This window comes from Podarcis bocagei (assembly GCF_964188305.1).
Source record: "Podarcis bocagei genome assembly, chromosome: 17".
Lineage (NCBI taxonomy): Eukaryota > Metazoa > Chordata > Lepidosauria > Squamata > Lacertidae > Podarcis > Podarcis bocagei.
In genome coordinates this window covers 39,896,539-39,908,997 of record NC_138143.1, presented here as the reverse complement: position 1 = coordinate 39,908,997, position 12,459 = coordinate 39,896,539, and the positions used below count along the sequence as shown (strand labels likewise).

At 47.3% G+C, this 12,459-nt stretch overlaps 1 long non-coding RNA gene across 1 annotated transcript in view; it reads right to left on the bottom strand.

The window, feature by feature from the left end:
- Positions 1 to 12,024, bottom strand: part of LOC308577042 — a 130,489-nt gene extending 118,465 nt beyond the window's left edge. Inside the window, exon 1 of the long non-coding RNA XR_014003378.1 lies at positions 10,091 to 12,024. This is a non-coding gene — a long non-coding RNA (uncharacterized lncRNA). The remainder of the gene's footprint in view (positions 1 to 10,090) is intronic.
- Positions 12,025 to 12,459: the final 435 nt, after the last annotated feature.

Sequence of the window (12,459 nt, the reverse complement as noted above, 5' to 3'; positions counted from 1 at the left end):
ATCGGATCAGCTGATAAGCGGCTTAGCGGCTTAGAAAAAGGGGGGAGGGAAAAAAACTAGCAGGAACTCGCAAGACATTGTCGTCTTGCAAAGCAAGCCCATAGGAGATTCGTTTTGCGAAGCACCTCCAAAACGGAAAACTCTTTCGTCTAGCGAGTTTTCCGTCTTGCGAGGCATTCGTCTTGCGGGGCACCACTGTACTGGTTTTTTAAATGCTTTGTGCGTCCACATCTAATTTTGCACCTTTCTAAAATTTATTTATTGGTGTGCGTGTTTCTTTTTGCAACTCTACAACAAAATAAATTGGAATTGGAATTAAGAGGTTTTCTCAAGACGGTGGAGGGCGATTGTGCTATGTCCCGTTGGTAAGGTGGGACTCGCCCTTCTCCTGATAGGAAATGGAGGGAGACAAAAAAATGGAGCGGGTTGAGGAGGGTCAGTTGGAAGGGAGTGAGAAATGTCCCTATTTTCATCTGAGGAATGTTGCAGGGCACGCAAGTAGAGCGGGAGATGCCAGTGCTGGAAGAAGAGGCAACTGCCAATCTGGCTGGCATTTGTGCACGGAGCGGGAAGCGCCATCTTGTCTGCCTCAGGCAGCAAAATATCTTGAGCCGGTCCTGTTTATATGCATCTGTCCTTGGCAAATGTGATGCCAGTGGGCAGGCTGGCAGTAGGAACCAGGCCAGGCTGGATCTTACAAATCAGTCCAAAGAGACGCCGGTATAGTCGAGTCCATAGCTACTGCTGAAAAACTATATTAGAGGGCCAATTTAGAAAAGACTCATTTTCAACTACATGGCAAAAAACATATTATATATTTATGATGACAGCAGTGTTCCAATGCCTCCTGTGAAATATGCCACAATTTGCAATTTTTCATAACTTCTCAGCTTTGTCAGAATATCATAAGGCCTCCAGGACAATATCTGGATACACAATCTATAAACAAGACGAATCTTTAAAAAAATTGTTGCTGACCCTTAACACCAATAATGGTAATTGTTTTTTTCTAGCGGTTGTGAATGAAACGACCCAAATGTGTGTGTGTGTGTGTTAATTTTCATTCAACTGTATTATTTTTTTCTTTATTTCTTTACTCTTGTATGTCACTGAAGTACATATTGTTGATTAAATAAATAATTTTAAAAGCATTTAAAAGAGAGAAAGAAAGAGACACGGTTAGAGCCTTTCCAAGTGTAACTGATGCACAGTCCATTTTTGCCATTTGGGGTCTATATCCACTATGACCTGTCCATCTTGGGTGCCCTGCACGACATAGTTCATAGCTTCTCTGAGTTATTCAAGCCCCTTTGCCAGATCCTGAAGCTGAGGCTCCAAAACTTTGGCCACCTCATGAGAAGAGAAGACTCCCTGGAAAAGACCCTGATATTGGGAAAGATGGAGGGCACAAGGAGAAGGGGACGACAGAGGACGAGATGGTTGGCCAGTGTTCTTGAAGCTACCAGCATGAGTTTGACCAGACTGCGGGAGGCAGTGGAAGACAGGAGTGCCTGGCGTGCTCTGGTCCAGGGGGTCACGAAGAGTTGGACACAACTAAACGACTAAAACAACAACCCCGGGTGCATTGTTTCTTAATGGCCCTAGCTTGACCAGGTCGTTTTCCATAGGCTAGCCCAGGAATTCCTCTGCAGCTGGTATTCCTCCCTTCACATCCCAAATACTCAAAATCCCACCACTTATTAATTCCTAGGGTTTAGGGAGGAGACCCTCCCTTCTAAATCTAGAACAGTATTATGGGCTATACCAAAGCATCCTTTGGTATATTCAGTCCTTTTTTAAAAAAATATGACCGTGCTGCATCTTTTGAACAGAAGGAACTGGGAACTAGGAGTCAACATCAACGTCATTGAAACCTCCAGGGGTACCAGTACACAGATCATGAGACTCCTGATTCAGATGTTGGCCTGTCCTGAGCTTGACAGTGATGGAGCCCAGAAGGCCTATTCTTCCGTCATTTCTTTCCGTTGCTTCCCTCCCTCCCTCCGGCTCTGAGGAGGCTCTGATGTGGCCCAAATAACTAGAGGGGATAGATCAGGTCAGAAGCCCTGCTGTGGAAGGAACCGGAGCAGCCTGCCTGAGTCATCCTCTCTGTAGCAGCGGAAATCTCTGCTCAGCAACCTGCTCGGATCCTGCCCCCAACTTCTGCAGAGTCCTGATGCTGGAAAAGAAATGTCACCTCCAAGGTTGATCTATCAAGCACGGGAATAAATTACATTACATGAAGAGTGGGGGAAAGTGATGAGTATTCATGAATATTCAGGAGGCAATTCAAACAAGCCCAATTAATAAGGAAATTAATTACCGAAGTGATTGGGGCTGCCAGTTCCTTTTATTTAAATGCACCAACAATTGCCTCTGCATGATCCATCTCACTCGTGGGGTGGGGGGTGGGGGTGTTGCAGGAGAAACGAAGCCCCATAATCCCATTTCTGTTTCAGTTGTCAGAGGTAGGGCAGTGGTGGGGCCTTGGCAAGGTGAGGTCTCTTGCAGCAAATTTGGGGGTACCATTAAAGGGAAGCAAAAATATTTGTGCGTGTTTTTTTCTTTTTTGTTTTTAACACCATAGTGGCCACCATTTGAAATTACTGCTTCAGGCATGAAGATGTCTTGGTCCATGTCTGGCTTGTGACCCGATCTGTGAGCTATGCGAGGCTGTGCTTCCCTGCATCAGACTTGTTCCATCGAAGGTCTTATACAGGGAATGGAAGGGTGGGTGGGTGGCATAGCTGTCAACTTACAGATTTGAAAATAAGGGGCCAGCAGCCTCAAAAATAAGGGATCAGCAGCCAAAATAAGGGATTTTCCAGGCACAGGTATGTTCAACCTCTGAGCCCCTCCGAGCCAAAGGCAGAAAGCCCAGCCAGCAGCCAAACAAAGCCTCAAGCGATTTTTCCCACAGTGCAGCAACCCAGCAAAGGGGATGCAGCAAGGAAAACCACCGTCACCTCTCCGCTGGGAAGCGCTGAGCAAAGGCAGGTCCCCAGGCAACACGGCCAATTTGATTGGCACAAAGAATGCAAGCTCCACCCCCCAGTTGTGGGGGAGGAAGTGATAGGAGAATGTTAGCCGCTTTGAGACTCCTTAAAGGGAGTGAAAGGCGGGATATCAAATCCAAACTCCTCCTCTTCTTCTTCTTCTTCTTCTTCTTCTTCTTCTTCTTCTTCTTCTTCTTCTTTGACTCCTTATTGGGTGAGCAACGCAGCCAAGCAACACAGTTGGAGCCTCCCTCCTCCCTGGCCGGCAGGGAGGGAGGGAGAGGAGCTGCTTCCTTTGAAACCCGGGAAATTTAAGGGACATCATCAATAAGGGACAGCAGCGGGACACGGCGCTGGGATAAGGGAGTTTCCTGCCAAATAAGGGACGGTTGACAGCTATGGTGGGTGGGAGTGTAGAACCCTGTATCCTTCAGAGCACCTCTTTTTGTCAACTCCCTGGAGCAGACGAGAGGGACCTTTGCCCCAGCAAACATAAACAATGACTAGGGATGATGGGAGCTGTGGCTCAGCAACATCTGCGGGCCAGAGGTTCCCCACACCTGCCCTGGAGCCTTTAAAAGAAATATTACAAGAAATAAGATGTCAATTGGAACAAGAGAGAGAAAACACAAAACGGACAAACAGTAGATATGCAAACCTGGGAGGTGGGGGCATGAACATCCTTTATCGCATGTCTTGGTAAGCTTGAGCCAGCCGACAGAAATTAAGGTGCAGGAGTGCTCAGTGTTCCAATGTCATTTTTATAGCTTAAAAAAAAAAGAACTCCCCTGCTTTTTAAAACTGTGGGAATGTTTAGGATAGTAAAAGTAAAGGGACCCCTGACCATTAGATCCATTCGTGACCAACTATGGGGTTGCGGCGCTCATCTCGCTTTACTGGCCGAGGGAGCCAGCGTACAGCTTCTGGGTCATGTGGCCAGCAGGTCATGTGGCCAGCAGGACTAAGCCACTTCTGGCGAACCAGAGCAGCGCACGGAAATGCAGTTTACCTTCCCACCAGAGCGGTACCTATTTATCTAATTGCACTGGTGTGCTTTCGTACTTCTAGGTTGGCAGGAGCAGGGACCGAGCAACGGGAGCTCACCCCATCGAGGGGATTCGAACCGCCGACCTTCTGATCAGCAAGTCCAAGGCTCTGTGGTTTAGACCACAGCGCCACCCATGTCCCCTGTTTAGGATAGTAGGAAAGGATGTATTGAATAAGCATTATCCTTCCTTCACTCACACTAGTAAGTGATGTAGCAGAGATTCGTTTGAATCTCTTAGTTAAGTTTATTTCCTGGTGTCCCCTTTAATCCCTCTTAAAAGAATAAAGACACAAGAGTCTTTCTGAGTAAAGTAACAAAAAGTTTACTCACATTGCAGGTCCCTGAAAGGCAGGCCAAACTGTGAGTTCATCTCATATGGAGACTGAACTCATGTGCTGCTGGCTGAGAGCCAACAGACAGCAAAATTACATTAATAGAACAAAATGGCGGCAGGAGAGCAGCATGGCAGCAAAATATAGAACAACAACAACAGTATCAAGACAGCAAGAATCAAGACTTAGAAAATGGCTGCATGACGGCTCTGTGATGGCCTGGGAATCTGATGCAGAAGCTGAACCTGAGGAGTCCCAGCCTGCACAGGAGTCCCTGCCTCCAGGGCCGGCTGAGCCGGGGCAGGGGCTTGAATCTGAAGGGCCCCCGCTGTGCCGGGTCCTCAGGAGCAGATACCAGATGAATCCACTCTGGCTCCGGAGGGGATTGAGGACCCATTGCCTACAGGTGCGCCTCTCCCAGTCCTGTCAGGGGAAGGTGAGCCTCCCCCTGGGTCCAGTAACCCTCCAGCCTCTCCTGAACTGCAGAGGCTCAGGGCAGAGAGGCGAAGGGAACTGGTTTCTCCCAGGAGGAGTGCTCGCCTTAAGGCCAGGAGAGGCAGGTCACCTGTGGGCCGGGACTGCCCCTGGCCTCAGAGAAGATAAAGGCCAGTCAGCCCGGTCCCAGGTTGCGGGAGCAACGACTTTGGGAACCTGTTTCTGCCAGCACCCGGACCTGTTTTTCCGGAGTTCCCGACCACGCCCGGCTTCTTGCTTTGGACCCCGCTTCCCCCTTGGTGGACAGTCTCCAGACCCTCGGCCTAGGACCGGACTTTGACCACGCCTCACGGTAACCCCCCCCCCCCCCGGGACCAGAACAGGCTCTCTTATGGAGTCAGCCAGGGCCACATCCATCTCCCAGGTCACATTTAGGGGGAAGATGCTCCAGACCAGTGGAACAGGAAGTTACACTGACTGGATGTCCCCTTGCCTGGGCCCACTCTGGGGAAATAAGGAATGTTGCATTTGACTGTACCAATGGATTACATCCCACAAAAACAAGGGGGGTGGAAAAGGAATCAGGCACATGACTCAATATCGCCCTAGCCTGGAACATGTCAGGGGACCAGAACAGTTCAGGACTGTCTTCAGCATAGATAGTTCCATTTTGGTTACATAAGGATTGGTCTCTGATGAAGCATCTATGATGAAGACCCCAGAGGTGATGTGCTTCTGAATGCTGGTTGCGGGATGTGTGTGTGTCAGAGACAGCAAGAGAGAACTGCCTCCTTCATGGCCTGCTTTTGGACTTCCCAGAGCATCTGACAGTCTATTATTGGGGACAGGATGCTGGACTATTTGGGTCATTGGGCGTCATGGATGGGTTGGACGCAGAAGAATGGTGGGAGGAACCAGTTGGGGAACCCCCAAGCTAAGAAGGCTCGGAGCCTAGAGGCTGGTGGTGGGACAATGGATGACTATTTGCCTGCTGATGGTGATCATGTCTGGACTGGCAAGGGATTCACACTCTTGTCTGAGGAGGGGGCCAGTGGTCATGCAGTAGGTATTGGTTGCCGCTTGTGATGGCCTGGGACTCGGGCTCAGGCTTGGAACCAGAGGAAACTCAGTCTACACCGGATCCTCTGCCTCAGGCATCATCTGAACCAAGTCTGGGGCCTGATCCTCAAGAGTCCCAGTCTGCACAGGTTCCCCTACAACAAACACCAGCTGGGCTGAGTCTGGGGCCTGAGCCTGCCCTGGCTCCAGATGCGGGGATGACCCCAACAAAGATAAAAGGCTGTCGGACCCCGTCCCAGGTTGCGGGAGCAACATTGCTGTATGCTAGATCCTGTACCTGTCCTTGCCTGGTTTCCTGCCTCATGTCCTGCCTTGGCCCTGTTGGACTGTGTTTCCTGCTTGGCAGGGGGTTGGACTCGATGGCCCTTGTGGTCTCTTCCAACTCTATGATTCTATGATTCTATGATTCTATGATTCTATGATTCTATGACTGTCTCCCAGCGGAACCTTTGCATTCTGGACTGGACCTGGACTGTGTTTCATGGGTTACCCCCAGGCCCAGCACACTGCTCTCCAGGTGATTGGAGGCTTCTGCTGCTGTGGGCATTCCCATCCAGCGAACTTACCTTGTGGAGTCTATCCTGTATCGCATGGAATGAGTATGGCACTCTCATCGCCATTGCACCTTGACCGGGACCTCCTTTGCGTGGGTAGCATGGGGTCATCCTTGGTGCCCAACATTTCACGGAGGCACTTCCAAGGACGCTGTGGAAGTGAGAGCTGACGTTGCTACACTGGGGCTTGTTTCCTCAGTTATTGTTTTGCTTTCTCCTTTGATGCTGAGAGTGCGCAGGATTGTAAATGCATGGTGCCAGCGTTAGCTCTGGCATAGCGACTACTGGCGCAGCCAAACATAGGACCGGCCTGTCTCTTATAGATAAGGAATGCTGTGTTGAAGGCAAGGAAGTGGGAGGAAAGCTGCGGTTGGATTCTTATTATCATACAGAAAAAATATGGATAGCTTGAAGTTTTTTTGTTCTCTAGAAGATACAGGGGTGTTAAGCAGGGTGAGGAGACCGCCTCGGGAGACGTATTTTGGGGTGTCATTAAAAGGCAGTAAATGGTCGACCATTTAGTTTATTGTATTTTTACCACCCTTGGAGGTGTCTCCTGCATCTTCTCACTCAAGAACAAGAATGTCAAGGACTGTCTGTGATTTCATGTTTGGAACATCAATCTTTTCCCTATTTTAGTGGGCAAAGAAAGCGAAACCAAAAACCAGCTCCCTCTTAGAAGAAGGCTTTTATTCACATGAAGCTTTCCATGAAGCATGGGCTTTCCTTCAGAAATGTAGAATTGTAGAATTGTAGAGTTGGAAGGGACCCAATGGTCATCTAGTCCACCCTCTGCAATGCAGGAATCTCAGCTAAAACATCCGTGACAGATGGCCATCCAAGCTCTGCTTAAAAACTTCCATGGTAAGAGAATCCACAACCTCCCGAGGGAGTCTTTTCCACTGTTGAACAGTTCTTACAGTCAGAAAGTTCTTCCTGATGTTTAGTCAGAATCACCTTTCATGTTACTTGAAGCCATTGGTTTGAGTCCTTCTCTCCAGACCAGGAAAAACAAGCCTGTTCCCTCTTCCAAGTGACAGCCCTTAAGATATTTGCAGATGGCTACCATATCTCCTCTCAGTCTTCTCTTTTCCAGGCTAAACATATCCTTCAACCATTCCTCATATGGTTTGGTTTCCAGACCCTTGATCATATTGGTTGCCCTCCTCTGTACACGTTCCAGCTTGTCAACATCCTTCTTAAATTGTGGTGCCCACACTTTGTGGTGTCATATACTGTATACCTAATGATCACTTTTCCTTATTTACAACTGATATCCTTCAGAACGTATATACATGCCATGGGAAATCATTCTAAAACAAAAAGGAAGTTCATTTGCGAAATATTTGTCCAATGGGTAATTATAGTCATCCAGTGAAAATCATTTAAAAATAAGAATATGAGTTCATCCACAGTCTTCTCTGAAATCCAGCCTCCGTAGTTCCTAGCACTAATTAGGTTTAATTGGTGCTAGGAAATATGCAGAAAATATCTAGTGTTGCTTTACAATGGTTCAATGAGAACAACCTTAATCTTAAAACTAACATGTACTCTTGTTATATTATTCCTCCCAAAGCCTTGAATTAATTGTTTCTTTCTTTTTTCAGACTTTTCACTGGAGACAAAACTCAGATTGCTAATTTAACATGCATTCATACATGTCAAGGCCAACATAGAAGTGACTGGAGGCAGGCAGTTTTTAAGGCCATGCCTAGGCTACCATCTTAAAACTGGTTTAAACTTTGTGAAATATAATTCTGTTGGGGGAACTAAGGATCTTTAGCACAGCATACTCAGCACACTTACCAAACTATGCTTTCCAGGTTTACTTAAGGGTGAGGCACAGCAGCTAAATTGGTATAAAACCAAAACATTTATAGCATAAGAGAGCTAAAATTGGCTGAAGAAAGGCATCATTTCCTATGTTGTACCACTATATTCCCCCAACCTTGTGGTCTCCAAATTTTCGGGACTGCAACACCCATCTTCTCCGATCTGTAGGTTTTTCGAAATAGTTTTAAAAGAGCTCCAAAACCACTATGGGGACAAAAGAAGGTGGATTTGTAACGGCACAGGCACAAGCCAATCGGTGCTGTGCATAGCCAACCTGATTGGTTCTGCAGAAAAATACTGGCTTTTCTCCCGCTCCTCCCAAGTATTTTGTGGGAGGGGTTCAAGAGACTCCCATAAGGGGTCTGGGGGTATGTTTTAGGGCCTCCAATCTAGCTTGGGGGGCAGGGTCTGTGCTACATACCCCAGTTACCAACTGGTCTTGTGCCATTGTGAGGCAAGTGCTACGTGGTTGACTTCAACAGGCGCACTGGGAGGGATGTCAGCCAGCAGGTATGCTGTCCAATAAACAGATCCTTGCCCTGAGCAATGCAAACCCCTGGCATACAGTAGCCAATAAAGTTGTGGCTCTTGTTTCACCCATACACTGACTTTTTGTGCTATTTCCTTGCATCCCCACAGTGAGAGATCTAACTGCATGTGGCACAAACAAAGAAACCTGTGTTATAGGAAAAAACTGCTCCCTTACCCTTATTTTTTAAATATATTTTTATTAAAGATTTTCTTGATTTACAGAAGTATGTGTAATGTCTCTCTCTTGTATTTTTTTCATGTAACATTTTTACAAATCCGTTTCATTTGTTGAGATATTAGGAAGAAGAGGGGGAGGGGGAGATGTTTCTATTTTACTTAATATATGTAGGGTTTGGTGTCAGCGTTGCTTGTGCAGGTTCTCTGCTGTTCACTTGTGTTCCTTTGGTGGTGAGAGAGGTTGGGGTTGGCCTAGGGTGTGGTTATTCATTTGTGGTTGGCTGTGGTGGTCTTTGTTTTCATGTGTGAGTGGGGTGGGTGGGTGTTCTGGATCAGGTTAGCCATATTGATTTGTATGCTGTTGGTGGATTTTTGTCATTGTCTTGTTGGGCTGTGTATGTGATAAAGGGGAGCCATACCGGGGTAAAGGTGTCGTCTTCTGTTTGTCCCCGTGTCAGTTTCAGTTTATTGGTTAATTTTTCTTGTAAGGCTGTTTCCCATACTATTTGGTACCATTGGTCCATGCTTACTCCTGACAGGTCTCTCCAGTGTCTGGTTATGGTGTTTCTGGCTGCTGAAAGTAGGTGGGTTATGAGTTCTTTGTGGTGTAAATGGGCATTATTGTCTTGGAAGATGTTTAGTAAGGCCAATTCTTGGGTGATTTCTAATACTTGCTTAGTTATTTTACATATTTCTCATATGGCTGTTGTCCAGAATAGTTGGATTTGGGGGCACTCACCCCCTTACTGTTATGGGGTATTCCAGAGCCCGTATTTTCTCCTTAAGGAGAAAAATAACAGAGGCCAACCAGAGTATATTGAGAAGCAGAGCCTGATCTTTATTAAAGGAAAACTAGATAAATAGGTACCACTCCGGCGGGAAGGTAAACGGCGTTTCCGTGCGCTGCTCTGGTTCGCCAAAAGCGGCTTTGTCATGCTGGCCACATGACCTGGAAGCTGTACACCGGCTCCCTCGCCCAATAAAGCGAGATGAGCGCCGCAACCCCAGAGTCGTTTGTGACTGGACCTAACGGCCAGGGGTCCCTTTACCTTTTAAACTGTTGCAACAGGGTCCCCACTCACCACACGCAGGAGGGAGGAGAACCCCGAACAATGGTGCGCAAGCCCCTATATAGACTTTTGAAATTGCCCACCCTGTAGCCCAAGACCACCACCTCAAAACATCATACATACATCACAGAAAGAGGCGGTCTCCAGCAGAAATTTGAGTGTTGCTTCTCTCCTGTCTGCCAGGATACCTGATAATGCTTTACTTGATTGCATTTTCTGGGTAGCCTGGCCATTCCTTTGAGATGGTAAATACTGAGTTCCTGAATCTCTTACACATATTGATAGTGTGCTCAGCTTAACAGATACTTACCAGACTGCATTTGAAAAGGGAGGTTTAAGCCCCTACAGTCAAAAGACAATTGGAAATCTTTTCCCATTGCCTTCCTCCTTGCAGAGAAATATTTGAGGTCAATTTGGGAGAGTCGAAATGGCTTCAGGATTGCTCTCCTGTACTATTTCAGACACGTTGGTTTATATACTTATGTGTTTGCCTTGTACATTTATGAACATTTATTTTATATTTGAGACCTTAGAATTCTTATAACACCGGTGAGGAACATGGCAGCCATTGTGGACTTTCCTGATACGAAGTGGTTTGTAGCACTGCTAGTGTGAGAGAGGAAGGGGGCGTCAGAGGAGGAGGAGACACGAGTGAAGTCCGCCACCTGCAAAAGCTGAGTCTTGAGGTTCTAAGAAGGACAGCAAGAAAATTGGTGCCAGTAAGACATCTTGCAAATCCTAATCCAAGGGCAAAGCAGCACCACAGATTGAGGCAGGTTTATTCTCTCCCCTGTGAGAACTGTGGTTCTAGAGCAGAGGAGCTAGGAAACTGGAACTGGCGTAGAAACTCTTCAGCAACAACCCCTAGGTTTCTTCTGCGTGTAGCTGTGATGGTGGGGTAAAGTGTGATAGGAATTTTGAGGTCTTAGATATATGGCAATGTTCATAACCGCACGTACATAGATCAGCACAGGAAGACCGACCTGAAGCCATTCTGATTCCTAAACTGAGCAAATGTTTTCTCTGCATGGTCAAAGTGGAAAAGCCTCCCCATTGTCTTTTCCTTCACAAATCCTGTCTTAAGGTTATGTCTGTGTTTGAATAGGGTGTGAGCCTGTGACCTGGCCCAGGAACTAAGTATTTATCATTAGAAAAGACTGGCCAGGCTACCCAGGCAATCCAATCAAGTAACCTGCCAGACAGGAGATAAACAAGGACAGGAAAAAAACAACATTCAAATTTCTGTTTCAGACCGCCTTTTCTGTGATATAGGTGTGATGTATCTGAGGGGTGGTCTTAGGTTACACCCCTTCTGTGATGTATGTATGATGTTTCTGGGGGTGGTCTTGATCTACAGGGTGGCAATTTCAAAAGTCTTTATAAGGCCTTGCACACCATTTTTCTGGGTTCCTCCTCTCTCCTGCGGATGAGGGGAGCACCCTGTTGCAACAGATCAATAAAGATCAAGCTTACTAGCTGCTTTGCTTCTCAATATTCTCTGGTTGGCCTCTGTTATCTTCTCCTACCAATAGGGAACCTATGTAAGGACTCTATATGGGCTCTTGGATACCCCATAAGGGAAAAGGGCAATTTTTGTTTACAACAAAAGCCAACACAAATTTGTAGTGTAGATATGCCCCCAAGTGGACTTTTTCAGAAAAGTGATGTGGTGACGAGGCGGCATCTTCGCTTACAGATCTTTCTGGCAAGGGGGTGAGGGAGAAGACAGAACAGAGTTTGGTAGTGCATAGTGCATTCTTTCACGAGAAAGACAGTCACTGGGATTAAATATTAACACTAGCTGACCCAATGATGTAGGAAATGAGCAACAGAAGGTAGAGCTTGCCCTATGTAGATGCTACTGTTAATGTTTAGCTCGGGCTTCGGGCAGAACAATGCGAAACACAGCATGCTCTCAAAATGGAGAGGTGCCAGCCACTGCTACACCAGTAGGACATTCGCCTTATCCAGTGCATCATTAGCCCTAGAGGGGAGGACAACAGTGGCGTAGTGTGGGGGGTGCAGGGGGGGCCGGCCGCACCGGGCGCAACATCTGGGGGTTAGGGTTAGGGGGCGCAAATCCACGGGTTAGGAGGCGCAAATCCACGGGTTAGGGGGCGCAAATTACTTGCCTTGCCCCAGGTGCTGACAACCCACGCTACGCCACTGGAGGACAAGACCACACAACCAAAAAATAGTTATGAGTTTGGGAAGCAGGCTGTACGCCGAAGACCCTCCTAACCCCCAGATCTTGCAAGTGTTAAAATATAAGCCAGATTCGCTTCTTGGTAAGGCGATCACCTGGGTGATAAGCCATTAAGGGGAACAAAGGAAAGGGGCTCTGGGTGAGATGGCAAATGGGTGGGGGGCCCTCCCCCAACTTGTAGGCAGTTAAGAGCGAGA